Here is a 27,625-nt window from a genome sequence, read left to right as displayed (position 1 = left end):
GGTGCGTCAGTGCGCGCCCGGGATCTGAACCGGCGAACCCCGGGCCACCGCAGCGGAGTGCGCGCACTTAACCGCTCGCGCCACCGGGCTGACCCCCTTTTTTTTTTTTTTTTTTTATGAAACAGACTGGACCAGAATAGAAAATGTCAGAATATATCACAAGTAGTAAGAATAAGTATTTTTAATGAAACATGTATCAATGCATATGCTGGGTCATGCTGTAAATATATTTCTTACTTTGAGTTCTATAAAAATAATTGAAATCTAGTGAATTAGAGCCAGTGGTATTGGGCTAAGGTTTTGGGGCTCTAACTTTTTAAATCATGCTTGTGGAGGTGACCTACAGTTGGTCCTCCTCTCTCTAGTCTTATTGCCACACCAGCAGCGTTTCAGTAAGTCCTTCTCTCCGCTTACCCAGATCCACACTTGGTTGGAACAGCCACGGCCAGTTCTGCCTGCAGCTCACCCGTGCGCTTCCCCCGGCCTGCCAGATGGTAGGCCACCTTCTGCTCCAGGCCCCTGTTGCCTTGAGCTTAGAGATTTTCCTGGGCTCTGTTGAGAAACCTTCCCACCTACTTCTCAGATGGGCCCATCTTTTTCTTGTATGGATCATGAGCCTCTTTCTTTTTTTTTTTTTAAAGATTTTATTTATTTATTTTTTTCCCCCCAAAGCCCCCGTAGATAGTTGTATGTCACAGCTGCACATCCTTCTAGTTGCTGTATGTGGGACGTGGCCTCAGCATAGCCGGAGAAGTGGTGTGTCGGTGCGCGCCCAGGATCCGAACCCGGGCCGCCAGCAGCGGAGCGCGAGCACTTAACCGCTAAGCCACGGGGCCCATGAGCCTCTTTTTTTTAACTAACCACTTTTTCCTCCATCCCTTCCAGGAGGGTCTCCATGCCTCCCAGATATTCTTCCACATCTCTGTGTACTGCTGGCATCGCACTCTGTTGCAGGGCTCTGCTATAGACTGAATATTCATGCGCCCCGTCCCCCAAATTCATTTATTGAAACCTAATCCCCAATGTGATGGTATTTGGAGGCGGGGCCTTTGGGAGGTGGTTAGGTCATGAGCGCAGTGCCGTCATGAAAGGGATCACGGCCCTTATAAGAGAGCCCCCTGAGAGCTCCTTCACCCCTTCTGCCCTGTGAGGACCCAAAGAAAACAGCTGGCTCTGAACCAGGAAGTGGGCTCATCAAACTCCGAATCTGCCGAGCCTTGATCTTGGACTTCCCAGCCTCCAGAACTGTGAGAAATAAATTTCTGTTGTTTATAAGCCGCCCAGTCTACGATATTTTTGTTATGGCAGCCTAAACTGACTAAGACAAGCTCTTACTTTTCTGTTTCTTTGGTCATTTCAGTGCAGCCTTGGGAAGATGAAGGTAAATTCTTGGGTTGAAAGTGGAAACTAGATTTTTAAAAATTGAGTTGAAAGTCACATTACATAAAATTAACCATTTTAAAGTGAACAGTTCAGTGGCATTTAGTGAATTTACAATGTTGTGCCACCACTACCTCTGTCTAGTGCCAAAATATTTTCCTCACCCCAAAAGGAAACCGTATACCCATTGAGCAGTTGCTCCCCACTCCTCCCTCCCTCCCAGCCCCTGGCAACCACTAATCTGTGTTCTGTCTCTATGGGTGTACCTGTTATGAACATCTCATAGAAACGGAATCATACAATATGTGACCTCTTGTCTCTGGCTTCTTTCACTTAGGATAACGTTTTTGAGGTTCATCCATGTTGTCTCATTCATTCTTTTTTATGGCTTAATAATATTCTGTTGTATGTATATACCACAATTTGTTTACCCATTTGTCTGCTGATGGACATTTGGGCTGTTTCCACCTTTTGGCTATTGAGAATAGTGCTATGAACATGTGAGTTCAAGTGTTTGTTTTAGTACCAGTTTTCAATTCTTTTGAGTATATACCTAGGGGTGGAACTGCTAAGTCATGTGGTAATTCTGTGTTTAACTTTTTGAGGAAATTAAGGAAGATAGGTAAAAGCTTCAGGGGTGAGCAGAAGACATGTAAACTCCTACATTTGGGTCTTAAAACTCAACTGCACGCATATAGGATGAGGGAGAACAGGCTTGAAACATTCACGCGAGGAGGACTCAGGGTTTTGGTGGTTGGCATGACGAGGCTGTCCAAATTTGAACGTAACGGGGAGGAAGATTATCCCAATCAAGGGAGGCCATGATCTAGTTCTTTCTGGGCTGGAGCTGGTCTCATGTGGAGTCCTACATCCATGGCTTGGGGCCACCACGTGAAGACGTACATTAGACATGGGGCACTAGAGAGTTTCCAGAGCAGGATGACAAGGACAGCAAGGGCCTGGAAATCACGTCTTGTGAAAAACAGTATTTTGTTTGGAAAGGAGAACAGTTGGGGGGGGGGCATGGTCCTTGGCTTCACCTACTTTGAGGACTGCCTTGAAGTAGGCGTGTTAGTTTCCTGTTGCTGCTGTGACATATAACCACAAACCTAGCAGCTTATAACAACATAAAATTATCTTACAGTTCTAGAAGTCAGAAGTCTCACTGGGCTAAACCAAGGTGTCGGCAGAGCTGCATTCCTTCTGGGAGCTCTAGAGAAGAATCTGTTCCTTGTTTTTTCCAGCTTCTAGAGGCATCCCTTGGCTCCTGGCCCACTTCCATCTACAAAGCAGTAGTCTTAACTCTGACCTCTGCTTCTGTCTTCACATCTCTCACTCTCCTGCTTCCCTCTTTCCCCGGTGATGCCATTGGGCATTTCTGAATAATCCAGAATCATTTCCCCATCTCGAAGTCCTTAAAAAAGTCTCTTTGCCATATAAGGCAAAATGTACACAGGTTCTAGGGATTAGGTTGTGGACATCTTCAGAGAGTTACTATTCTGCCTACCCCAGACGGTGAAGTGTTTTGTTTTGTTTTCTTCTGCGTGGCTCCAGAAGACAGAGCCTGGGCTAACAGGTGTAAGTTACAGGGGGAGGCATTTTGAACAAAGATGAGGTAACCTTGTCTCACGGTCTGGACTTTCTACAGTAAGAGAGGTGGGCCTAGGAGGGGGTGGTCCTGCTCTCTTGGGATCATTCAAGTAGAGATGATTTTTGCTTGGAACGATGGTTCAGCAGGATTTCCTGCATCGAGTGGGATGTCAGACCAAATGGCTTTGTGGTCCTTCCCAATTTTAAGACTATTACTTTTGCATAGACTGTTTAGGTATATCATCCTATACGGTTTATGATTTAGGAGATTGGACAAGGCTTGCTACGTGTTATGTGACAAGACACAAGCATGCCCAGCGTGGCAGACAGGCGTCCTGCACATGCCCCTCAGCACTCACCATTCCTGCAGAGGCTGGCATCCCACTGCAGGTGCCTGCAATGCTCTGCTCAGCCCAGGTGCAGGCCAGGCTGCAGTGCTCGGAAGTTGCTGCCACCAGGAGCAGCCCTTGGGCAACAACAAAAAGTAATGGGCAAATAAATAACCCAGTTTTCTCACCCCTGGTGGTGGTGATGGGAGAATGTTCCAGAGCAACTCCCGGTAGTGGTAACCTGCTCATTAAGGCACCTGGCCTTGAGTCCCTCCCCTTCCCTCTCACTTTCCCACTCCCTACAGAGCTTCCCATGATTACCTCCAAATAAACCACCTGCTCTCAAGCCTTTGTCTCAGAATCTGCTCCTGGGGGAACCCAGACGAAAATACAACAGAAGGTTTAGGGGGAAATAAAGCCTTCCATGACAAGATATGATATAAGCTAAGATTTTCCCTACAGGCAGTTCTACTGCTTCCAACACAGACATTCCTGCCATGAGAGCACCATCTTCCTTCTGACAATTCTAAAACTGGCTGCCACCTTTTCTAGCCACAGGTAAGGTGCTGCTCTCAATGCTCCGCAGAGAAACATCTCCTATGACAAGGAGTCACGCCCTTATTATTGGCATTTGCCTGTGTAAGGGGTATGGTATTTCAGTGGTCACAAAGTTGGTTGGGGGAAAAAATGTGATGTTCTTGATTTTTAGAACGGGATTTATTTTCTGACTCCAAGCACCCAGCCAAGGAAGTGCAGGTGACTTCTTCTAGTCCAAGTTTTCTCAGCCTATCCATTTATTTGGGGGGTATATTTGGATTGCCAGCTCAGTCATACCCCCAGGCCTTCCTTCTCCTCCTCCAGCCCCAAGGAGAGACAAGACAGGTCTGCTTATGTGATTGGCAGTACAGTGGAGGGTGGGGGATGTATCCTTTGTCATGCCTGCTTCATGGGTGGCTACAGCCGTGGGTGCCAGGCCAGCCTTAGGCTCCGTGCTCAGTGCCCTCAGTACTGCACATGCCCTGGATGGTTGGCTGCCCGTTCCTTCAGGACTCCACATCTCTCCGACTGGCAGCTTTACACCCCTGAGTCCCCCACTGTCAGCCACTCTCTGAGTCCCTGACTTGGGGACTCTAGGATGTTTGGGCCCATCTTCTGCATGCCTCTCAGGCCTCTCATCCATGCTTCCTCTGGTCAAGGGAAGTAGGAAGTATCTGCGGGTTTCCAACCCCAAAACTTTAGCCAGGAAACAGCACATAAGTCTCCCCTCTTCTCCAGTGCTGCACCCCCCCACCCCCCTTTTCAGAGGGAATTCTCGTATTTCCTCTCATTCCCTCTTCCTGCCCTGGCGGGTAGAGGCCATAGGTGACTTAGCTGCCCTCTGTCAGATGCACTTCTTTCCCTCCAACTCTCCTCTCTGCCTTTAGTGTGGAGCCTTTTCACACAGACTAGGGATGGATGGGTGGGTGGGAGGTCAGCTCTGCCTGAGTCCATCAACTTTTAAGCCCCGCGTCTCTTGTCTCTAGCTCAGAAGCCAAGAGAGAAATTGATGCCTTTGCTGGTCCCAGCAATTTGTGCTTTCTAGCAAACAGTGACCCCAGTTCTCATGTCTCTGTGTGGGGTGGGGACGGCAGAGCAGTGTGCCCGATGTGATGTCCCAGGCCTTCACTCCACATACCTCGTCCTCCAGCCCTAGATGACTTGAAAGCAGCTGGTAGAAACAGATGGCAGTGGTTTCTCAGCATCCTGTGCCCCTGGGGCAAGTCCAGGCACGAGGAGAGCAGGGGCAGAGTGGCCGCCAGATAAGCCTGCCATGAAAACTCTATCCTGTTGCCCAGCAATGGCCTGGGGGTCTGACCACGAGGAGTTGCCTGGGAGCACGCCCAGCGTGGAGCTCAGCGGGCTCAGCCTCGGTCATGGAAAGCACATTCTAAATCCATCTCTCAACTTCCCCTGCACTGGGGCTGTTTGGTGCCTGCTCGGTTTGGGCCCATGACAGATGGTGAGGTGGGCTCCCCAGCGGGTCTGGAGCGTGGGCTTCAGAGAGTGCTAATGTTTCTCAGCTCTCCTCTGCAAAGCGCCAACTGTGGCAACACTGTAGCTCAGGCCAGGAAATGCAAACACACTGCCAGGTGGCGGGACAGGCTGCTTCTTAATTAAGGAGCTTCCCAGCTTGTGGGTGACGAGTGTGGTTTGTAAATAGTTTACGCACCTGCTGCATCCACGTGCTTTGTGAATGCTCCCGTGCTTTGTCCAGCTGGGGTCCAGGGCTCCTTCACCAGAACAATAGCAGAAATAATATCTGTCTTTATTGACCATGTATAGTCTACCAGGCACTGTGTACTACCAGACACTTTACCTGCCTTCTTATTTACTCTTCAGAACAACCCTGTAGGTAGGTGCTGTTACTAAGCCCATTTTACAGAGGGGAATGCTGAGGGCAGAGGTTAACTAAATGGCTCAAGCTCACATAGTTGGTAAGAGTGAGTCAGAACTCAAGACTTATAATTAGACAACCCTGAATTTTGAGCCTCAGTTTATCATGTGTAAAAAGGGCCATTCTATGTAACTCACAAGATGATTGTGCAGATTAAATAAAATTATGTGCGCAAAAATCTGCCAGCCTAGAATTTGCCATTTAATAATGATTCAGTAAATGTTTGTATGCCTATTGTGATGGTTAATTTTATGTGTCAACTTGGCTAGGTTATAGTACCCAGATATTTGGTCACGCATTATTCTAGATGTTTCTATGAAGGTACTTTTTAAAGATGAGATTAACATTTAAATCAGTAGACTTTGAGTAAAACAGATTGATTACCCTCTGTAATGTGGGTGGGCCTCAACTAATCAGTTCAAGGCCTTAATAGAAAAAGACCGACCTCCCCAGAAGAAGAGGAGATTCTGCCAGCAGACCACTTTCAGACTTGAACTACAACTCTTCTTTGAGTCTCCAGCCTGTCAGCCTAACCTGCCTGATTTGGGACTTGTCAGCCTCCACAACTGCATGAACCCATTCCTTACAATAATTCTCTCTCTCTCTCTATATATATATAAACATCCTGTTGGCTCTGTTTCTCTGGAGAACCCTGACCAAAAAACCTATGAATAGGAGGAGATTTTAAAATATTTGGCTCATCCATGTGGAATGATATACAATTGTTAAAAAGAGAAACTCAGATCTGTGTATTTTGATCTGGAAAGATATTCATTAAAAAACACAGTTTAGCTTACTAAGTACATGATTACATTTTTAGAGCAAAAGAAGACTGAAATACATATATGTGTGTATGTTTATGTGTGTCTCTACGTTTATGAGCACAGAGAAAGACGTGAAGCGATACACACTAGTTGTTGACAATCACCCTGCGGGATGGTGATGGTGGCTGTGAAGGTGTTACTGGGGCAGGGAGGGATATTCACTTTTTCTCTCTATACTTTGTTATTGTTTGATTTTAGCATACATTATTTTTGTCATTAAAAACATACTAAAGTAGATAAGTATAACATGAAAAATGTGTTGATTTTGAATCTTCCTTCCCACCTCTGTCTGCAGGGAGTGGGGACAGCATAGCGTAAGTCTGTCTGCATTGATGTTGTGCTGATCTATACTGAGGGGCTGTCCTATCTGGAGGGAGTTGACTGGTGGTGTCTTGAGTCTGCTCTGATTACCATGGCCTCGCCTACATGTTGCCCCAGTCTAAAGGAGTGTCCAAGGCCAAAAGTGGTTCTAAAGGAATCTCCTTCCACAATTCCTGGCCCTGCTTTCTGGGGCCTGGGTTTGGTGGCCCACTGGGTGCAGCTAGGGCAGCCAAAAGTTGAGCTCCCATTGCTGGAGAATGCTCAGACTCAAGCCCTCCACCCCACAGCTGGAGATGTCCACAGACAGCATTGAGCAGCCCCTAGGTGCTGGATGCTGTCCTGGGTGCTGAAAAGTTAACCGTGGCCAAGTTTCCATTCACCATGAACTTTGGCTAAAGGTTTAGCAGAGAGGAGCCATTCTGGAAGCCTGGAAGAGTGGGGATATCAGGTCAGAGTGGCCTGGCTTTTGGAACGTGGCCAATTTGACATTATCAAGGAAATGTCAAGCAGCTTGAAGCTCTTTCTCTTGATCCTTTTGCAGGGTCAGCTGCTCACAATTGGAATTGACTGTTGGTTTGACTGACTTAGTTGAATCAATGCATGGTTTTCTCCCTCGCCAAGACCAGTCTCCTACCTCCACGTCCAGGGCAGACCCGGAGTCTTCTCACCCCAGACTATGGAGGATCCCAAAAGGAAGGGAGAGCCCCCAAACACCTCCCCAAGCCAGCCACCTTGAAGCAATTTAATCCAACAAATGTCCATCTGAATATAACTCACTGTTGCCAATTGCAGGCACGGCCCTGCTCAAGGATCATAGTTTGAAGAAAGTCAGATGGTTCAGGCAGATAGAGGATCCCAGCACAGGCATGAAGAAGAGGCTCTTCGCAGAGTGCACATCAGAACTACCTGAGGAAGTTTAAAAAAATGCAGGTGCCCGAGCCCAGATGCTTGTATTCCTTTTTTAATCCCAGTTGAGAAGCACTATGATAGCACTATAGGACAGATGTTTATTCTCTCAGTAATGTCCTGTGTCTGGAATGCTGGGTGCAAAGCAAAGAGGGGTGAGGGCTGAAGCTGACACCACCACCCATGCCGTGGTGGGGCGGGTCCTCTGCAGACCCAGCTCCAGTGGTTCGCAAGTGGTGTCTCCTCTTGTATTCCACATCTTGTCTGTATCTTGGAGAAGAGCTGATGAGAGAGTGACAATAGCCAGCTTAGTGTAATTATCACCCCTGTCCTAGAGAAGAGAGGGTGTGTCTGGATAATAGCAGGAGTCCTAGGTGGCGGCTGGAAGCCACAGGTGGCTGAGATGCAGATCAGGTTCTGAACCACCTCCACCTTAGGGATGATACATGCTGGGATCGGTCCTTCCCCATCCCTAAGTATGCAGAGGGGGCAGTTGGTGAGAGCCAGAGCTGGGGCCTGCGGTTCATGTAGGGAAAGAGTAGTGTCTGGGTATCAGGAGATCAGGGCAGTCAGCCCTAGCTCTGACAGGAACTTGCTTTGAGACTGATCAGAAATACCTCCTCCGCACTCTCCACCCCTGGGCCCTTCTTGAACCCTGAGGGAATGAGGCCAGACAAGCTGTATGTTCCCTCCCTTTAAACATCAAGATACTGTAAAACAAAAACAACCCAAATCGTTATATCCAGAGACCATCTAGTCTTTCTATAATTTTTTAAATTACAAAAGTAATACATGCTTATTATAAATATTCAATGGACACAGAAGCATGTAGAATATAAAGTCAAGTCCCTTCTTATCCGATTCTGTATCCCAGAGGCAACAATTGTTAACAGTTTGGGGTATTCCTTCCACAGCTTTTATTGTAATATGTCTACTTTTTAAATTGTGAGCTTTACAAATGAACTCCAAAATTTAAATACTAGAAGACTAGGTGGGCTCTGAATTCAGACTTCAAAGCCACTGACCGATCTCTACAGTTCTCTGCAGACACGGGCCAGTCAGGCAACGGCGGGAGCCTCTGGGCTTTGTTAGGGCACAGGTGGTGGGAAAGCTTTACCTTGAGTTGTGACAGAGGCTCCAGGCTGGGTGGAGGGATCCAAAGTACCGCCACATCCCCTTTCACAAAGCCATTGATTGTGAGTGACACGCCATTAGGCTGGAAATTGTATTTGCATGTTAATTCTTTAAGTTTCAAATCTTTTCATCCTGGCCTGTGGCTCTTGCACAGTTTGTGAAAGAAATCCTGTCAATTCACCTCATTTTATCTGCCTGTGACCAATGACTGTTCACTCAGGTTTTTCGCAGTATTGATGTGTGTGTGTGTGTGTGTGTGTGTGTAATCAACTGAGGTGGTATTGTGGAAAAGAACTGCTTCTCTTGGGCTGCAGCTGGCTTTCATCCAAGATGGCGCCCAAGGGCCACGTCCATGGAATCTGGAATGACCTTCATGGTGGCAAACTCCCTCAGACTGGAGAATAAGAACGGAGCCTGTCCTGTGAGGAGACCTCCATGCCTTTTTGGAGGGCTCTTGTGAGGAGATGAGCTTTGGTTTCAGTCAACATGGGATCTGCCTTGACTGGAGGCTGAGGGGGTGAGGCCTACCTACGGGTCATGGCCAGCAGCTAGTGGGCTTTCTGTGGCCAGTCATGAACCTTGCACCCCAAAGCCAACTGTGGTGCTGAGGCCCCAGCCTTACTCCTGCCTCCAGATGTGGCCAGACTTATGTGGCTTCATTTATTTATTAAGCCACTATTGCCATTGCTATGATTGTTATTGCTATTATTGTTATTTACAAACAGAAACGTATTATATACATTATTTTGTATATTACTTTTTCTCCACTCAATATTTGTACATCTCTTTACAAGTCAGTGCATATAGGTCGACTTCATTCTTTGTATTAGCTGTGTAGTATTCCATAGAATGTGAGGTCTCCAGTTTCGTTTTTCTGTTATAAACAATCCTACAATAAACATTCTTGCTCATACATCTTTTGGACGGGTGCTTTTATTTCAGTTGGAGAGATTCCCAGAAGCAGCATTGCTCTTGGGTCAAAGGGACTCCATATCTTTAACTTTAATAAATCCTGCTGGATTACCTTCTAAAATGGTCAACGTAATTTACAGTTCCACTGCCAGGGTTTGTGAGTAACCCTTTCCTCCCACCCTTGCCAGCACTAGATGTTATCAATCTTTTTAAATTGGGAGGCTAAGAAGTAGGATCACATTTTCGTTTTCATTTGCATTTCCCTGAAAACTAATGAGCTTTTCTTTCATCCTAAATTGGGCACTATTATCTTTGCATTGATGCGTCATCTTTGCAGATGAGTTGGGCTGGGATTGCCTGTAAAAACAGAAGGTGAAGTCCTTCTAGAAGGTCAAAGAGCTTGGTGAAGATTGGGAGTATCTTCTAGATCATTCTCCAGGCCACGTGGGGGCTCCTGGTAGTGTCTGGTGTTACTTCATACATGCAGATGAAAGGATGGGTCTATGGCACAAACTAGGGCAGCTTAGAAAAATGGAATTGTGATCACTTTCTCCATAGTCAGAGCCGAGCACAGATGGATGGGCTTTTTTAGGAGGTAGTGAGTTCTTCATTCCTAGAAGGATTTAAGCAGATATCAGACGACCATCTTCTTTTATTCAATCAGGATAGAGTGGTGAATAAGACAGGCATGGTCTCTGCCTCCATTGGTCTCAGAGCCTAGTGAGGAAGCCATGTGCTTAAACACATGACTAAACATATATGTGTTCAATTACATGATAAGTGCTAAAAAAGTACAGGGGAATTTAACTTAGTCTGAGGGACTCAGTGAGTCGAGAAAGACTTCCCTGAAAGACATTTAAGATGAGACTAAAGGATGAGCAGGAGCTGGCCAGATGAAGGGGGTGGTGATCTTCCAAGTAGAGGGTGCAGCATGTGTGAATCCTTGATTGGGGACATCTGCATTGTACAGATCCCAGATTCGGTGATGTCTTGGCCCTGGAGAAAGTAAGTCTTCATCAGTGTGAGCTCCACCAGACACCTCCTCCCTCACAGGTGCTGGGCTGGCCCAGTTGGGCACTGGCTGAGAGGCATCCAAAGATCAGGGATCCATGGAGGGGGCTTAATAGGTACAGTAGAAGCCCAGAGAACACAAAAAAAGCCACAAACCATGCTGGAGTGATGGGATCCTAGCACCCCTATGAGAGTGCTATGAGTTGAGTCGTGTCCTCCCCAAAGATGGCAAAGTCCTAACCCCCATGACCCGTGAATACAGATCTTTTTATGGAAATAGCATCTTTGCACATGATCAAGTCAAGATGAGGTCATTAGGGTGGGCCATAATCCAACATGACTGGTGTCCTCATAAAAAGAGGCAATTTTGATACAGGGAGAATGCCTTATGAAGATGAAGGCAGAGATTGGGGTGAGGCATCCACAAGCCCTGGAATGCCAAAGATTTCCGTCAAACCACCAGAAGCTAGGAAGAGGCAGTGAAGGATTCCTCCACAGGTTTCAGAGGGAGCATGGCCCTGCCAATCCCCTGATCTCAGACTTCTAGCCCCCAGAACTGTGAGACAATACATTTCAGTTGTTTAAGCCACATAGTTGGTGGTACTCTGTTATGGCAGCCCGAGCAACTAATACAGAGAGTGTGGGAGATCATCAAAGCCAGGGGTGGGGGTGGGGAGGAGCCAGGATACAAATCGAGGCCCAGAGCTTCCCGGACAGAGTCCTGAGAGAGCCTGAGAACAGATCGGGGCAAGGAAAGGAGACCCCGAGACACGGCCAAGAGAAGCAATGTCTTCTGCTCAATTTTGGGGTCTGCCCCGGCTGGTGGCCAGTGAGCCGTCCCCGTGAAAGGCCAGTGAGGGGGTCCTAATGGTGCGGGGGGCTCGGCAAACCCACCTCGTTGAGCGTGGAGATAACTAGCTCCTACGCTACTCTGGTTGTAGAATGAGGAACCATCCCCATTTGCCCAAGACTGAGGGGTCCCCGGGATGTGGACTCGCAGTGCTAAGACTAGCAAAGCCACAGGAAAATTGGCATGAATTGGCCACCCTACCTGGGAGCGCCTCTAAGGAAGCAGCTTCTTTGGAACAACATAAAAACCCAGACGAGGTTCCCAGGCTAGCCCACCACAGGGGAAGGTGTAGGCTGCACTCCAGTCAAACCACGATGCTGATGGATTTGGCGCAGCACCGTGAGGGGGTGGCAGCCATCTCCGTGGGCCCCTAACCTTTTATGGATCTCAGAACCGAGGCCAGACCAGGGTCTTCCCTAACAGAGAATCTGCCTGGCACAACTTCTCCTTTCCAGTCCTCAAGAATCTGCTAACAGCACCTGCGGTAGGTGAGTGGGGGCCCCCAAAAGGTATGCCCATGTCCTAATGCCGAGCACCTGTGAATATTACCTGATATGGCAAAGTTTAGGATATTGAGAGGACAAGTTTATTCCGGACTATGTGGGGGACCCTAAATGGCATCACAAGGATCCTTATAAAAGGGCTGCAGAGGGAGACTTTGCACAGACACACAGGTGACGTGAAGATGGAGGCAGAGATTGGAGTGAGGCAGCCACAGGCCCAGGTATGCCGGGGCAGCCACCAGAAGTTGGGAGAGGCAGGCAATGGATTGGCTTCTGGAGCCCCCGAGGGAATGCGGCCCTGCTGACGCCTTAACTTTGGCCTCCAGAACCACAAGGGACATTTCTGTCGTTTTAAGCCGCCCAGTTTGCGGTAACTGGTTACAGCAGCCCGAGGAAGCTAACCGCAGCACCAAGAGCTGAGATTTCCAGCCGCCAGACAAGATCAGGGCCACATCTCCATCTGACAGGCGCTACCTGGAGGCTGTCACGAATGACACGGAGCTGGCTTGGGGGTCACTGTGTGCAGGGCATGGGAGTCGGGGGGACTCTGCTGAGAGCCAGCTGAGCCCCTCACAGCGTTAACTGGAACCCACCTCCTGCTGCGTTTGAGAATCCTGGCTCCTTCTCCTGCAGTCAAGAATTGGGCTTTGCCAGGCAGCTGGTGTTTGGGGGAAAAACAGGCATGCAGGGCTTCTGGCAACGTGATGGGGAAAGAAATCGGTGGCAGAGAAGGGAGTGCAGATGGGCTTGGCGGCGGAGCTAGTGCTAATTCATTCCAACAGCCTCTCTCATTGGCTCAGCCTTTTCCAGCTCCCAAGGTGTTCTTATTTCGCTTTCCTAAGTCAGCTCCCGGCAAGAGCCCTGGGAGATGGGCGGGGAGGGGCGCGGATGTGTTGGAGAGGCAAGGTGGGATGGCTGGAGTGGGTGTTGACCGGCCTGGGCCCCACGGCTGGGGAGCAGAGGAGGCAGGACCAGCTGCCTCAAATCCAGCGCTCATTGCTCAGCTTCAGGGGGCTCCGAGTGGAGCTCAGGCAGGACATCCGTTTTGCTTCAGGGCACAGGTCCTGCAATAGCTATTGCTTCTGTGAGAGGCTGTCTCAGGCTGGGTTCACAGGAAATGGGCTCTGAGCATGCACGCTGCTAATTAGGAAGTATTTCGGGGACCTATGTGTGGGGAAGGGAGGGGAGGAGGTGGGGCTGGGCAGGGGGAGGAAGTTGAACTGCAGTGCAGTCTTCAACGGAGGATGGCCTTAGCCAACCCCACAGAGAGCTCTGGAGCCCCTCCTCTCAGATCAGGGTCGCTGCAGAACCCCAGGGCCCCAGAAAGGCAGAGCTAGACAGAGCGCAGACAATGTGTAACCCCATCTTCTCGCCATAGAATAGGGAAGCCCAGGCTCAGGGGAGGGCAAGGACACACCCGAGTTCCCACAGCTTCCCAAGATCACCCCCCGGCCCCTCCTTCCCTCGGCTGGCCTGGATGGCTCCTCCTCCAGCTCCCCCTGATTAGCCCTCCCAATTCCTTCACCATTCAAGTCCCTTCCTCGGCAATGGCAGTTTCACTCCCGCAGGAAATACTTAGTGGAAATTGACAAGTCCAGGAGCTTCAGCACCTGGTGGGCCCCTGAGAAGGTCACAGAGTTTGAAGCCAGAGAGACCTGAGTTCTAGTTCCTGTCCCATCGCCACTGACTGGCTGTGTGGCGGCAGGCAAGTCCCTTTCCTTCTCTGAGCTTTGGTTTTCCCATCTGTAAAACTATAAAGGGGGTTGAAGGTACCTTCTGCACAAGGTTGCTGTGAGATGAAATTAAATCATAAATGTGAAAGATATTATTATCATTATTATTACGTCATGAGGGTATGACGTCATCTTGACTAGACTGAAAGCTCTTTGAGGATAGACTCAATGTTCTCTTCCCTCTTCACTCCCCAGGAAAGCTCTTAGGATAGGGCTGGGAACACAGCAAACACAGCAACCCAGTGAGTGTGTGTGTGTATCCTTTCAAATAACTACAGTTAATCCTTTTTATGAGATGTAAGAACACGACAACTAACATGGCCTGAGCACCCAGCCATGCCAAGAACATCTCTTTTAACCCTCCCAACAGCCCTATGAGCAGGTATTATGACACCCATTTTACGGGGGAGGAAATTGAAGTTCAGAGAGGTCAAGTGACTTGCCCGATGTCACACGGCTATCTAGTGGTGGAGCCGGGATTTGAAACTGGGACTGTGGCTTCAAAGCCTGTGCACCTTCCATGTACTAAGAGACGCTTTGCCAGTGTCTCCCTAAGTCCTGTGCCCCAAGGCTGCTGAGTTCAGAGCCATTGGCAGATAACAGATCAGGTCTGCAGACATCACCCTAGCCTAGGGATGGTCTGTGGTTTGGACAAGAATTAGGTTGGAACTCTGAGTTGGTTTCCCCTGGAAATGACACTGACAAATCATAACTACTTGGAATAGCTTTGCTTTGGGTGTGTCCAAAATCTGTCCCCGTGGTTATTTGTAATATATTTGCACTGTATGCCACGTTCTCCACCATGGGGCATTGGGAAACATCACCCTGGGTCTCCTCCAGCCCCTCGGTACTCCAAGAACAGCATTGGGAAGACCCTGGCTCCCACTGCCCACCCCCAGCCTCTTCCTGGGCCCCTGTGGTGGATGCTGTGACATCGCCCAGAGCTCCCTTCAGAAACGGAGGCCGTGTCCCCCAGAGAGCCCTCACCCGTCATCCTCCTTCCAGAGACTGCCCAGCTGGGGAGGGCCACCTCACCCAGGATCGCGCCCCCTACCTGGGATCCACATCCAGCCTTCTCGCCCCAACTTGACACAGCCGTAAAGGGTCCTCCAGCTTCAGCTCTCTCCGTGGGGTTGGTCATCACTGAAGCCTGCACTGCAGCTCAGCTTCTCTCTCTGTCCAGTCCCACCTCCTCCCCCTCCCTCCACAGGCATAGGTTCCCCCAAATTATTAAGAATTTCAGAACGGCATTCAACCAAGTGCAGGCCCTTCTGAGTGGGGGCCTGGGCAGTTGCACAGGTTGCAAGCCAGGCCCCAGTCAGACCTGTCAGTGATAGAATGATAGCCGGCTTTGTGAGACGGCTGACTTCCTGGCTGTAGAATAACGAGGGGCCTCGAGCATCAGATGAGCTGCACTCAAGTCCACAGGCCTCAGGCCTGAGCTGTGCACACAGGGCTGCTTCTCTGGAGCGCCAGGCTGGGAACCTTCTGACCCGCGGCCTTCCGGCCTGGAGGAGGCCCTGCTCTTAGCCCTTCAAAGCTGTAGCAGAAAGCAGAGAGAGCTTCACCTTTCCCACGGCGCGGGGAGTGAGGCTCTGCCTGCTGGCTCCGTCTTTCCTCAGAGCCTCTGCGGCAGCTCCGAGCCTCTCCCAGGCAGGAGGCAGGGCTTGCAAAACCCTCCCAGTCGAGAGAAACAGAAGAGGTTTGCCCAGGAAGCCCGTGGCGGACTGGGGACGCGGGAGAGTCTTGCAAAAGTGATCTGCTTGCAGGAGAGGCAAAGCTATCGAGGGCGGGAGAAGTCACGGCTTCTGGCCAGCAGACAGCGGACTGCAGCCTTCCCAGACCTGCTGGCTCTGGCCGGAGGGAGATCTGCGCTGGTTCTAGCAGCCTGACTCCCATCATCCCCACCCGGCGCATTCCCTGGGGACCCAGCACTCAGAAACTGTCTTTAAGAACAGCTGATTTCAGTTGCCCTGGACCCGGAGTCATGGAGCAGGACAGGGCCATCCCAGGACTGGAGGGGGCTGGGGAATCTGGCCAAAGCCGGGTGCTGTGTTGCCTTGGCTCAGGTCCCCCAGACTCCCCAGGCCTCCGTGCCCAGCGCTGCGTGGGGCGCTCCTGGCTGGCTCTGACGCTGTGGCCTCCTCATTAACCTGCAGGCTTTCTGCTCTAACTCCACTTCTAAGGTGCTGTGACCCTGGTGAGCCTCTACTGGGCTGGCTGATGGGGGTGGGTCAGAGACGTGTGTGTATCTGCTGCTTGACATCTCATACCCCCATGTCTGGGCATCCTTCCAGGTAGGGGCATCCCGGGAGGTGGGCTCACAGGGGACGTGTAGAGATGGGTGTGACCCCTGATAACCTTTGGGCAGCTCTCTACAGTGTAAAAAGCACTTTCAACTCACTCTCCCCTTTGATCCTCACCAGAACCTTCGGAGTCAGATTGCAATCCTTGTTTTATTGCTGAGACCACTAAGGAGCAGAAAGGTTCAGACTTCGCCCAACTCACCCCAGAAAAGAGCTTGGTCAAGGTTTGAACTTAGATCAGCCCAGCTCAGAAACCCGAGCTAATCCTGGCTGTAGGTCCTCAGGCAAGATCATGCACCCGAATCAGCCGCAGTGCTCCTGAAAACACAGATGGTCGGCCCACCCCTCGTTTCTGAGTCAGGAGGTCTGGGATGGGGATGGAGGATTTGCTTTTCTAACAAGCTCCCAGGTGATGTTGATGCCATTGGTCAGGAGACCAAACTTTGAGAACCCGCAGCCTAGGAACCCTTCCCCGGTGTTCAGAATGTGGACCAAGGCCTGTAGGAAGTGCGTGCCCACCAGGATGCAGGCCCTTCAAGGCGATGGCAATGACAGGCCACGCTTGGTCATGCTAACCACGTGCCAGGCGCTGTTTCAACCCTTCATGTGCACCGACTCGTTGGATCCACATCACAGCCCTGTGAGGTGAGAATTCTCATTATCTCCATCATAGACGAGGAAATGTAGGCTCAGAGGAAAAGTATCCAAGGTCACACACCCAGCAAACACTAGACTCGGACTTCAAGCCCAGGAGATCTGGCTCCAGGGTCCACCCTGACCTAGCTCTGCCTCCAGCGCAGAAGCGATGCCGGCTCTGGCGTCTGGCAGACGGGCCACGAGCCCTGCCATCACCACCTGTGTGACCTCGAGCACGTGACTCACTTTTCTGGGCCTCAGGACTCAGGTTTGTGAAACAGGGGAATAGTGGTGCCTGCTCTATGGGATTCTAAGGACTAGAGATGATGACGAGAAAGGAACCTGGAGGACGGGTCTGGCATACAGCAGGCGTTCAATAAACAGTCATTAGTGTTATCAAAAGTGCCAAGGACAATAGATGTTAGCTCAGAGCTGGTCTTCCTCAGCAAAAAGAGGAGGATTGGCACGGATATTAGCTCAGGGCTGATATTCCTCACAAAAAAAAAAAAAAAAAGAAAGTGCCAAGGAGACCTGGCTTCGCCCCCTGGCACAAGTCCCTCAGCCATGGGCATGGAGAGAACCAGGCTGGCCTCTCCCCAACTCCCCTCCCCTCCTCCCCCCACCCTTCCTCTCCTCTCCCCTCCTCTCCCCCGCCTCTGCCCACCACCCCCCCCAGCTCTCTTGAATCAGAGGCCTACAGTGTTCTCTCTGCACTTGATCTGCCCTCTCGAGCAGCCCTGGGAGCTCACGCTGGGGTCAGAATTCATCATTTCTGGCTCAACTCAAACCCGGCAGCTTTGGGAGTGAGCAGGAACATGAAAAGATTTGGCTTCAGATGAGAGACAATTCAGAATCATAAATCACAGACCATAACAAAGGAGCCCTGTTTTCTTGTCACAGAGGCAAATGGAACTCGGCGGCCCTGGTTTCCCTCCCCACGGACCGTGCCGGGGGCCCAGCCGTGGAGCCCCAGCAAGCAGGCAGCCTGCCCTCTGCGGTCTGGGGTGAAGGAGGCTATCCCTGGGTGCCTAACTGAGTGGCAGGTGTGTAACATCATGCTGGACCGAGTGTTCCTGGGCTCCTCTGACAGCCTCATGGCGTGTTTCTTGGTCGTGTCTTGTGGCTTTTATGGTTATATTCCTTGGGATGCAGTAGAATGTATGTAGGTTCTGGAATTCGACAGATCTGCCTTTGAACCCCAACTCAGGCACCTCTGGGCACCAGTCTAAGTGCTCTATGTACATGAACACATTTAATCTTCATATTGACCATATGAGGTAGGCATTGTTACTATCTCTATTTTAGAAATGAGGAACTGAAGCACAGAGAAGTTAAGTTACTTGTCCAAAGTCACACAGCGAGCACAGCTGGAATTTGAACCCTGAGATACTGGCTACAGATGCTATTTATTTAGGGCTGTTCTAAGTGCCTTCTGTGTATTAACTCATTTAATTTCAAATAAACCCTGTGAAGTAGGAATTATTCTTATCCCCACTTTACAGATGGCAATACTGAGTCTCAGAAAGTTTGGGTCTTTTCCAAGATGACAAGGGAGGCAGCATAGCCTGATTGTAAAGGCGATCTGCAGTGGGATTGAACAGGGTTTAAATTTCATCACCACATTTACTAGCTGTGTGACCCTGAGCAACTTACTTAACATCTCTGACCCTCAGTAAAGTGGGGATAGTTATATTTTATAGATTGTGGGGGTAAATAATAATAGTATCTATTATTTACTATGAGACAGCCTCTACTATAAGCACTTAATTCCTTACAATTTTAACCTGTTACCATAACCCTATGATTCTAGTGCTCGTCCCATTTTTTTGGATGAGGCACAGAGAGGTTATGTAACTTGCCTAAGGCCACACAGCTCACAAATGGCAGAGCTGGGATTAGATCCTAGACAGTTAACCTGGGCAGAATGGCTCCAGAGTCCGTGCTCTTCACTATTGCACTAAATGGATAACATGTGTAACCAGCTTATAGAATGAGCTCGATTTGGGAGGCTGCAAGCAGAACGCAATTTAACATTTAACTTTGCCATATTAATTCATTCTCTTGAATAAGTCTTTCTTGTTCCCAGATGAAATCTTCAGCAGATCTTTAGTTTTTCTGCTCACTCTTAGGAATTAATAGACGGTCTTCCCCGCCGCCCAGTTATTAAAGAGTCTGCTTCTCTGTATTGTCAAAGCTTCAATCTCACACTTAATTCAAAACAACTTCATCTTCCCAGCCGCCTCTTAGCACGAGCCTCCTCGGGCTGGGACACCTGCCGTGGAGAGAGGAGGTCATGGCTGGTCGCCTCTACGCTTCTGCCTCTGTGCTTCTGCACCTCCTGTCCTCTGCCTCTCCTCCGCCGGCTTCCTCGGGGCTGGAGCTGAGCGAGGGAGGAGAGGCCGCCACATGGGCTGGTGCCCTCTGGAGGAGGTGCATCCTTTCTCTCACGAGACACTTCGGAGGGTGTCCTGGAGACCTCTGTCTGATGGCAGTTCCCTGGCACGGCTGGCTCCTGCTTACCAAGCCCCCCTCAGCCCCTGGCTTCTCGCTGTCCATCCCCCCACAGACTCTGATGGAGCCATCTCACCCTCAGGTGGCTCTCTGGGTGGAGGCCCTTTCAAGATCACTTCTTCCTGGAGAGGAGGACCCACATCCGCTGGGAGGAGCCCGCATCGTCGCCCTGCTCTCATGGAAGCGAGACTCCTGCGGCCACCTTCTTGCTCGGTCATCTCTTTAGTCATCACTTGAGCCTTTTTTGACGTTGGTGAGGTACAGTCCCCGCGTCCCGCAGATTTTGGGTGACTCAGGCAGTGCTCGTCCCAAAGCCCTTCCTTTGGCTTAAGGTGAGGGAGAAGCACCCCTTCCCCCACACGGAGAAGAGAGAAAGTGCCACAGAACTCCAGAAACCCCCTCTCAAGGTCGCCCTCATCTCCATCTTCTCCTCATCAATTCTCAAGCCTTCCTTTGCAGACCGTCAAGGGGGGTGATGGACAAAGGTGCGCCAGGTGGGAACTTTTGGGTCGCCTCTCAGAACAGCCTTCTAAGATGACCCAACCTGTCTCTTCAGAGTGTGTGGACACTGACCGCCCTCTGTTCTCAGCTCTGTGACTGTGGGAGACAGTGCCAAAATATGGTCACCAGTGACTCCTCCCCTCCGTGTATGTACATGCCGCTCCTCCCACCCAGAGAGGGAGCTGACTTCCCTCCTCTGGTGTTGGGGCTGGCCTGCTCTGGTCCATAGAAGGTGTGGAAGTGATGCTGTGTAGGCCGCGCCTGGCCCCCAAAGAGTCTGTCTCAGCCTCCTGGAACCCTGTCACCCCGCTGTGAGGAGGTCCAGGCCGCGCTGCTGGAGAAAGAGGCAGTGCGGAGAGGCCATGGAGGATGGGGTGCCGCATGGAAAGAGAGGCCCAGAGGAGGACAGCTGGGTGTGCCAGCCGACGGCGAGCCCCATGTGAGGGAGCTCTTCTTAGGCCTCACACGGGCAGCCAACTGAATGCAGCTGCACGCGTGATTTCAGCCGACAGACGTGGAGCAGAAGGCCGGCCCAGTCAACCCGGAGAATCACGAGAAATAATAAATCACTGTGGTTTTAAGCCACTAAGTTCTGGAGTGTTCTTTACACTGCAGTAGATAACTAAAACAGGAGCCTCTGCTGTGAGAACCGAGACACCAGGAACCAGGAAGCAGGAAATATCTCCCGTTAGCATCTCATCCTCTAAGCAGGGTATACAGAATAGTGCCTGGTAGCTTAGGAAGAAGCCGATGGATAGTTACTGTTGATACTGTGTCATTATTAAGATTTGATGTTGTAAAGACCTGGGTTCCGATTCTGGCTTTGTCAGTTAGCGGGTTTATGACTACTCATCTTTTTTGAGGCTGGTGTTTTTCCATCTGTGAATTGGGAACACCTTACTTCCTGACGTGTGATTGTTGTGAGGGTTAGAGGAAGTCTGTGTACAGCACCTGAAATATGGTGGAGCTTAATTTGAAGCCATTGTGGTTGGTTGTCTACCTTCTCAACAATGGGGAGCCACAGCAGGTTTTAGAGGAAGGGAGTGTGTCATCCAAACCACTTGTCACTGCTCGATTTTCCCTGAGTGAGCTGACAGGCTCACAAATGTCTCCTGGGGTAATGAGGCAGGGAAGAGGGGGGTGTTGTGAGAGAGGAGAGCCACATGGATCATTGGGCAACTCCACTCTGCTTGAGGCACTTGGTTAAATCTGGGAAACACTTTTTATTACCAAATGGGCCTGCAGTCTCGTGGGGGATGAGCCCTATTTCCCCAGCCTTGCCGGGCTTCCTGCCTTGTGCACGTGTTTAGACCCATTGCAGAAGGGTCCAGCCGAGGCTCCCCCACACCCAGGTGTCTCGGAGGGGGATGCCCACATCACCTGTGTGTGCCCGGCTTCCCAGGCCCCACACCTGATGGTTGTGACTGAGGCCCTCCAGACGCAGGTGGCGGCAAGGACGACAACCCAGTGCTCTGCAGCGACAATGCCGGGAAATGTTAACAAGCAGGCTGGACGGTTGCCGGACCAGGGCTGACATCCGGAATGAAGTCACTCCCTTGTCCCGGGCTGGGGCCGGCAGCTGTCCCTTCGCTTGTTCAGGAAGTGGCTCTGAGGCCACATGACTTCTCTTTCTGGATCATTAGGTAGATTCAGGGGACAAGTTTAGCACTTTGGGGGAGCTGCTGCAGGGACCCTGGGAGCAGGGGCCAGGCGCAGGGTGGGGACTGGCAGAGAGCCTTGGATGAGCGTCTGAAAACCTGGCTGGAGTCCAGCTCTGTCTCTGACTCCCTGCGTGACCGTGGGAAGGTCGCTTCTCTTCTTGGAACCTCGGTTTTCTCATCTGCCAGCTGGGAATGGACATTCCTGCCCTGCCAGTCCAGCAGGACTCTGGTGAGGACCAGGGGAGGTGATGGGACAGGGGAGGCATTGTTATTCCTCCGTGCTTCTTAGTTGAGGGACTTGAGCAGGCCAATTCACTTCTCAGCTTCTCAGTTTCTTTATCTGTGAAACACACATAATAAGACCTTTCTCACAGGTCTGTTGTGAGTTCAAAGGATCCTTTAGCTGCAAATGGCAAAAACCATCTCTGGTGAGCTTGAGCAACAAGGAAAGTTGTTAGAATCAGCAGGAGTGTGTGGAACCCCCTAAAGCCCCCCACTCTTAATCTGACTTGGCTCCCAAACTCTCAGTCTTTGTGTCTTTGTTCAACATTTGAAGCTCATCTTGGATCAGGTGTTCATGTCAGGACCAAACGGCTCTGGCCAGGGAGGGGAGTCATGCTACAGACACATGGTCGCTGTGAGGGTGTGTCCTCTACTGTGGGCAGGTAGGCTGCCTGTGTTCCACTCATAACCCAGAGATCTGTGTGTGACAGTGCCTGGTGGCCCTCAGAGGGTGGTAGTAGCACTATCAATACTGCGACTGTTATCACAAAGAAAGGAAGAGCCCTAGGTTATTCCTATCCAAGGGTTACTTTCTTTGGGAGTTGTGGGAGGTCTTACATGGCAGTTCATTAGGTGGTCATCCACCCACCCGTCCACCCACCCATCCACCCACCCACCCACCGATCCATCCACCCACTCATCCATCCACCCACTCATCCATCCATCCACCTTCTCCTCCATCCACCCACCCACCCCCCCATCCATCCACCCACTCATCCATGCATCCACCTTCTCATCCATCCACCCACCCACCCACCCACCCACCGATCCATCCACCCACTCATCCATCCATCCACCCACTCATCCACCCACCCACTCATCCACCCACCCACTCATCCACCCACCCACTCATCCATCCAACCACCCCACTCATCCATCCACCCACTCACCCACCCATCCATCCACCCACCCACCCATCCATCCACCCACTCATCCATCCATCCACCTTCTCATCCATCCACCCACCCACCCATCCACCCACCCATCCATCCACCCATCCATACATACATCCACCCATCCATCCACCTACTCATCCACCCATCCACCCACTCACCCATCCACCCACTCATCCATCCACCCACTCATCCATCCATCCACCCACCCACCCATCCATCCACCCACTCATCCATCCATCCACCCACTCATCCATCCAGCCAGCCAGCCACCCTCCCCGTCCATCCATACATACGTTACAAAATTAAAGAGCCTCTGGCACTCTGCTGGACAATCAGAAAAGAGAGCTGAATCAGATGTGGTCCTTGCCCTCAAAAAGACAGACGTGAACAATAAATAAATAAATACAATACAAATACAAAATACAAAAAAAAAATACAAATAAAGACAAATAAATCAGAGCATGGGTAGAGGCATGTGCAGATAGAGGGGTGGCATCAAGACTGAGTGCAAAACATGGAGGCCTGGAAGGACTGAGGAAGAGGTGGCATTTTGTGCTGAAGGCATCTGAGAGCCACTGAAGGGTTTTAAGCACAGAAATTGGTATGGTCAGCTTTGCCTTTTAGAGTGATCTCTCTGGAGGCCAAAGAGCAGGATGGGTTGAGGTAGGGTATGGCTGATTGTATTATTGTATTTCGATTAATCACTCCCCACTTCCCGCAAGAGGATTATATCCCCATCCATTGCATTATGACTTGCAATGCTTTGCTTCCAGAGGGCTTTGATGCCAGGCTGATCTTGTGACCTGTTTTGGCCAATTAAACGAAAGTAGAAGAGACATATTGCTAATTCTGAGCAGAAGCTTTAAAAGGCTGTTTTAGTTATCTATTGCTGCATAACAAATTACCCCAACACTTAATGGCTTAAAATGATAAATATTATCTCAAGCAGTTTCTGTGGGAGAGGAATCTGGGAGCAGCTTAACTGATGAGTTCTGATGCAGAGAGTCCCGTAAGGTTCCAGAGAAGGTGTTAGCTGGGACTGTAGTCATCTGAAGGCTTGACTGGGGTGGGAGGATCTGCATCCAAGGGGACTCACTCACACTTGGCAAGTTAGTGCTGGCAGGAGGTTTCTGTTCTTCACCACGAAGGCTTCTCCATAGAGATGCTCTAGTGTCCTCACGACATGGCAGCTGGCTTCCCCCAGAGCAGTTATCCGAGAGAGAGGCAGAGCCGCCATGCTTTTCATGACCCAGCCTCAGAGGACACACACATCACTTCTGCCATATTCTATTAGTTAAAAGGGAGTCACTAAGTCCAACTCCCACTCAAGAGGAGGAGAATTAAGCTCCACCTCTTGAAGAAAGGAGTATCAAAACATCTGTGGACAGATTTTAAAACAGTCACAAAAGAATTGAGTTTTTCTGCCACTCTTTTGTCTTTTCTCTCTGCCTTGAAAATGGCATATCTCAGATTGGGGCTATTCCTCCAACCTGGATCCTGGATCCTGCAAGCGGAGGAGAGCTGCAGATGCTGTAGTTGCCACAGGCAACAGTAACATGCATAGTAAATATATCTTGTTATCATGAGATTCTGAAATTGAGGGCTTGTTTGTCACTGCAGCATAACCAAGTGAAGACTGCCTGCTACAAAGCAGTAGGTCTGGAGGCAGGGAGACCTGCTGAGATGATGGTGGTTTAGTCTAAGGCAGAAGAAGGAGAATTAGAAAGTGGCATGGGGAGGGCGTGGTGACTTACAGGCTATGGGGCTGGACCATGAGGGAGTTGGTGAGAGAACTCCAGGAATAGTCACCTGATTGGTGTGGTTCTTGCCCTGAGGGCAGCAGGTCATCAAAAAAGGGGTGAGTCAAGACTGCCCTAGAGCAACAGAAGAGTCTGCATGGAGGGGGCATCTGGTTAGAGGGGCCCTGGAAGGCAGGGCTGGGTTAAATGATCAACTACCAGAGAGCCTGCTCTAGCTCCAAGGGGCTCAGCCCTGGGGGCCTATGACCTTGCTCAGGATGATGTGCTTGGGAATTCATTCTTTCATTCATCATTCATTCATTCAACCAACTAGCATTTATTGAGAACCTACTATGTGCTAGGCACGTGGAAATATAGGGATGAACAAAACAAAGGTGTCACCCCCAAGGAGTTTGAAGTCTAGTAGATAGAGAGAGGCAATAAACAAATGACTAATATTGGGATGTCCCCTCAACTCCTGCCCACTCTCTGTCCCACCAGGGGAGGCTCTTTCTCCACCTTTCTCTGCCTGGACCTCTGCCAGAACCTTCCTGGCCCCACTCATAGGCTCACCTGGGGCTGTGCTCTGAGTTTGGCCAATGGGTTGACCCTGCTTCCCCATCTCTGGTTGGCCCATCTCTGCGCCTCAGCCTCGTCAGTCCATCCTGTGTGGACATTGATCCTTCATGTGTGGGGGGAGGTGTCACTAGACAGAGGCGACCTTGAGAAGCATCCAGGGAGGGCCAGGCCTTTAGAGCTACGTTTTCTGGCGTCAGGACCTAGTGTGTCCTCAAAATCTGAAGGCGTGATGTTCCCACTCCCACAGATGACTGCTGTAGCTGTTGCCACAAAATCCAATTTCAAATAACAACATCTATTTGAATATCACAGTCTCCATCTCTGTCTAATTTTTATCCCTATAGATTCTGCATGCTTCTGTTGACAACCTCTCTGTCCTCCAGGACGGCCATAAAATAGAGTCAAGGTACATCAGATTTCCTTCCCAGGGGTGGTAAGTGCAGCAGAACAGAAATCCTCCTAGTAACGGAAAACACGTTTTCATTTTTATTGTTGAAAAATGCACGCAAAATTTCCATGATCCAAGATGCTTGTTATTAGCCAGTAACTTTTATTATGAGGTTTTTATCTTCCTTGCGAAGTAAAAATCAATAAGAGTGTTTTCCAAGGTTGGGCAAAGGCTGGTCAGACAGAGGTCAAGGGAAGATTTGTCACTAGAGTTCATCTCTGGTTGAGCAAAGCCAGGGGACTCCTGGGAGCGCATTCCTTAGTGTCGTCACCAGAGACCTGAGGTATGTGTCCAGAGCCCAAACCCTAATTCGGGCTCCACAACTGACCGGATGCAGGGCCTTGGGCAATTCCATTCCCTGCTCCCAGCCTCAGTTTCCTCTCCTGTAAAAAAAGTGGCACAGTGGTCGAGTTTGGCACGCTCCTCTTCAGTGGCCTGGGGTTTGTGGGTTTGGGTGCCTGGTGCAGACCTACACACCACTCATCAAGCCACACTGTGGCAGTGTCCTACGTACAAAATAGAAGAAGATTGGCAACAGATGTTATCTCAGGACCAATCTTCCTCACCAAAAAAAAAAAAAAAAGAGGACCTCCTGGAAATGGGCACAATCAGACGTTGCTGGTGTTAGAACTGCCACAGCCACTTTGAAGAACAACTTGGCAATATCCAGCAGAACTGAAAATGCAGCCTAACCCAAGACCCAGCAATTCCATATGGAAGTTTCTACCCTGGGGAAAGTCTCGTGTGTGTGCAAGGATATTGACCACAGCATCGACTGTAATGACAAACAATTGGAAACAACCTAAATTTCAGACTAGGAGAGGGGAGAGTGAGTAAAATGTAGTATATTCACATGATGAGATTAAAAGGAATGAGCTGGGTTCATCCAGCGATGTGGATGAACCTCAAGATCATCATATTGAATGAGAAAGTGAGTTGCAGAAAACGTTGAAGAGTGATACGTGGAATATTCCACCCCTTATGCAAATCAGCACTCACACAACAATACTGCAGATTATCACGATTCCTGTGTCTGCACGAAAGTGTAAGAATTGAACTGAAAGGTGCACGTCCCATTCATGACATGGCTGCCTTGCCAGGAGGAAAGCAAATGGAACTGGGGAAGAGGAAAGAAGGGACTTTGAATCTAACTGTAATGCCATAGAGATATAGATAAATCTCTCTTTCTCTGCTTTTTAAGAAAAGAAGACAAAGCAAATAACATTAACAAATTATCAGTTCTGGGTGGTGGATAAATAAGTGTGCATAGGTGATGGCTGTATGTTTTTCCTGTATCTTTAAAATTCACACACACGAAAAGGAAACCTATGCATAAAAATCAGCCGGGAAGGACTCAGAGGTAGAAAGAGGGTGACTGGGTTTTGATCCCAACTTGCCAGGCTTCTGGGGGTCCAGCAGGGTGGATGGAGGGGTCCGTGTCCCTTGGGGTTCCCTCCCCAGGAAATTCCACTCGTAGCAGCTGTTGCTCATCAGCCCAAACTGTGGAGGGCGGTGAGCAGTTGGCATGGCTGGGGCACAGGCCACAGGTAGGAGAGGATGGGGAGAGAACAGGAAGATGAGGCTGGGGCCCGCTCCACAGGGAGTGAGGCGGCAGGCGGAGGAATCAAGTTTGAAGGCCCCATGGGAGTTTTCCAGGGGAGGGGGGTGACGGGGAGAGACATCTGAGCTGTGGGCGCAGGGAAGATAAGGCACGGCGGTCTGTGAGTGTGGGGTTTAGGGAGAAGACAGCTCCGTGTGGCTGGAGCGTGCATGGGCGGGAAAGGAGATGCAGTTGGAGACCCCGTGCTTGGGCCGGGTTATTGAAGGGCTGTGAGTGCCGTGCCCAACAATGTGGACCCCGTGCTGTGGGCCAGGGAAGCAGCAGAAGACCATGGAAGCCTCCCTCTGGCAGCTGGTGGGGAGGATGGGAGGGAGGGGAGAGCTGTGGGAGGCAGGGAAGGTCACACTGTCCAGATGAGCATCCACGGCAAGGCCAGCCTGAATTGGGGCAGTGCCAGCAAGGAAGCCAGGCAGACGGGATGACAACAGTTGCAAACTCCTCCACCCCACTTGCTTTGCGCCAGGCCCGGGGCTTAGCGCTTGACACGTTTATTTGTAAAATCCTCCCCACAGCCGAGG

The sequence above is a fragment of the Ceratotherium simum genome, chromosome 16, assembly GCF_057802395.1.
Source record: "Ceratotherium simum simum isolate JZ-2026a chromosome 16, ASM5780239v1, whole genome shotgun sequence".
In the NCBI taxonomy this organism is placed as follows: domain Eukaryota; kingdom Metazoa; phylum Chordata; class Mammalia; order Perissodactyla; family Rhinocerotidae; genus Ceratotherium; species Ceratotherium simum.
Note: the sequence above shows the minus strand (reverse complement) of the source record.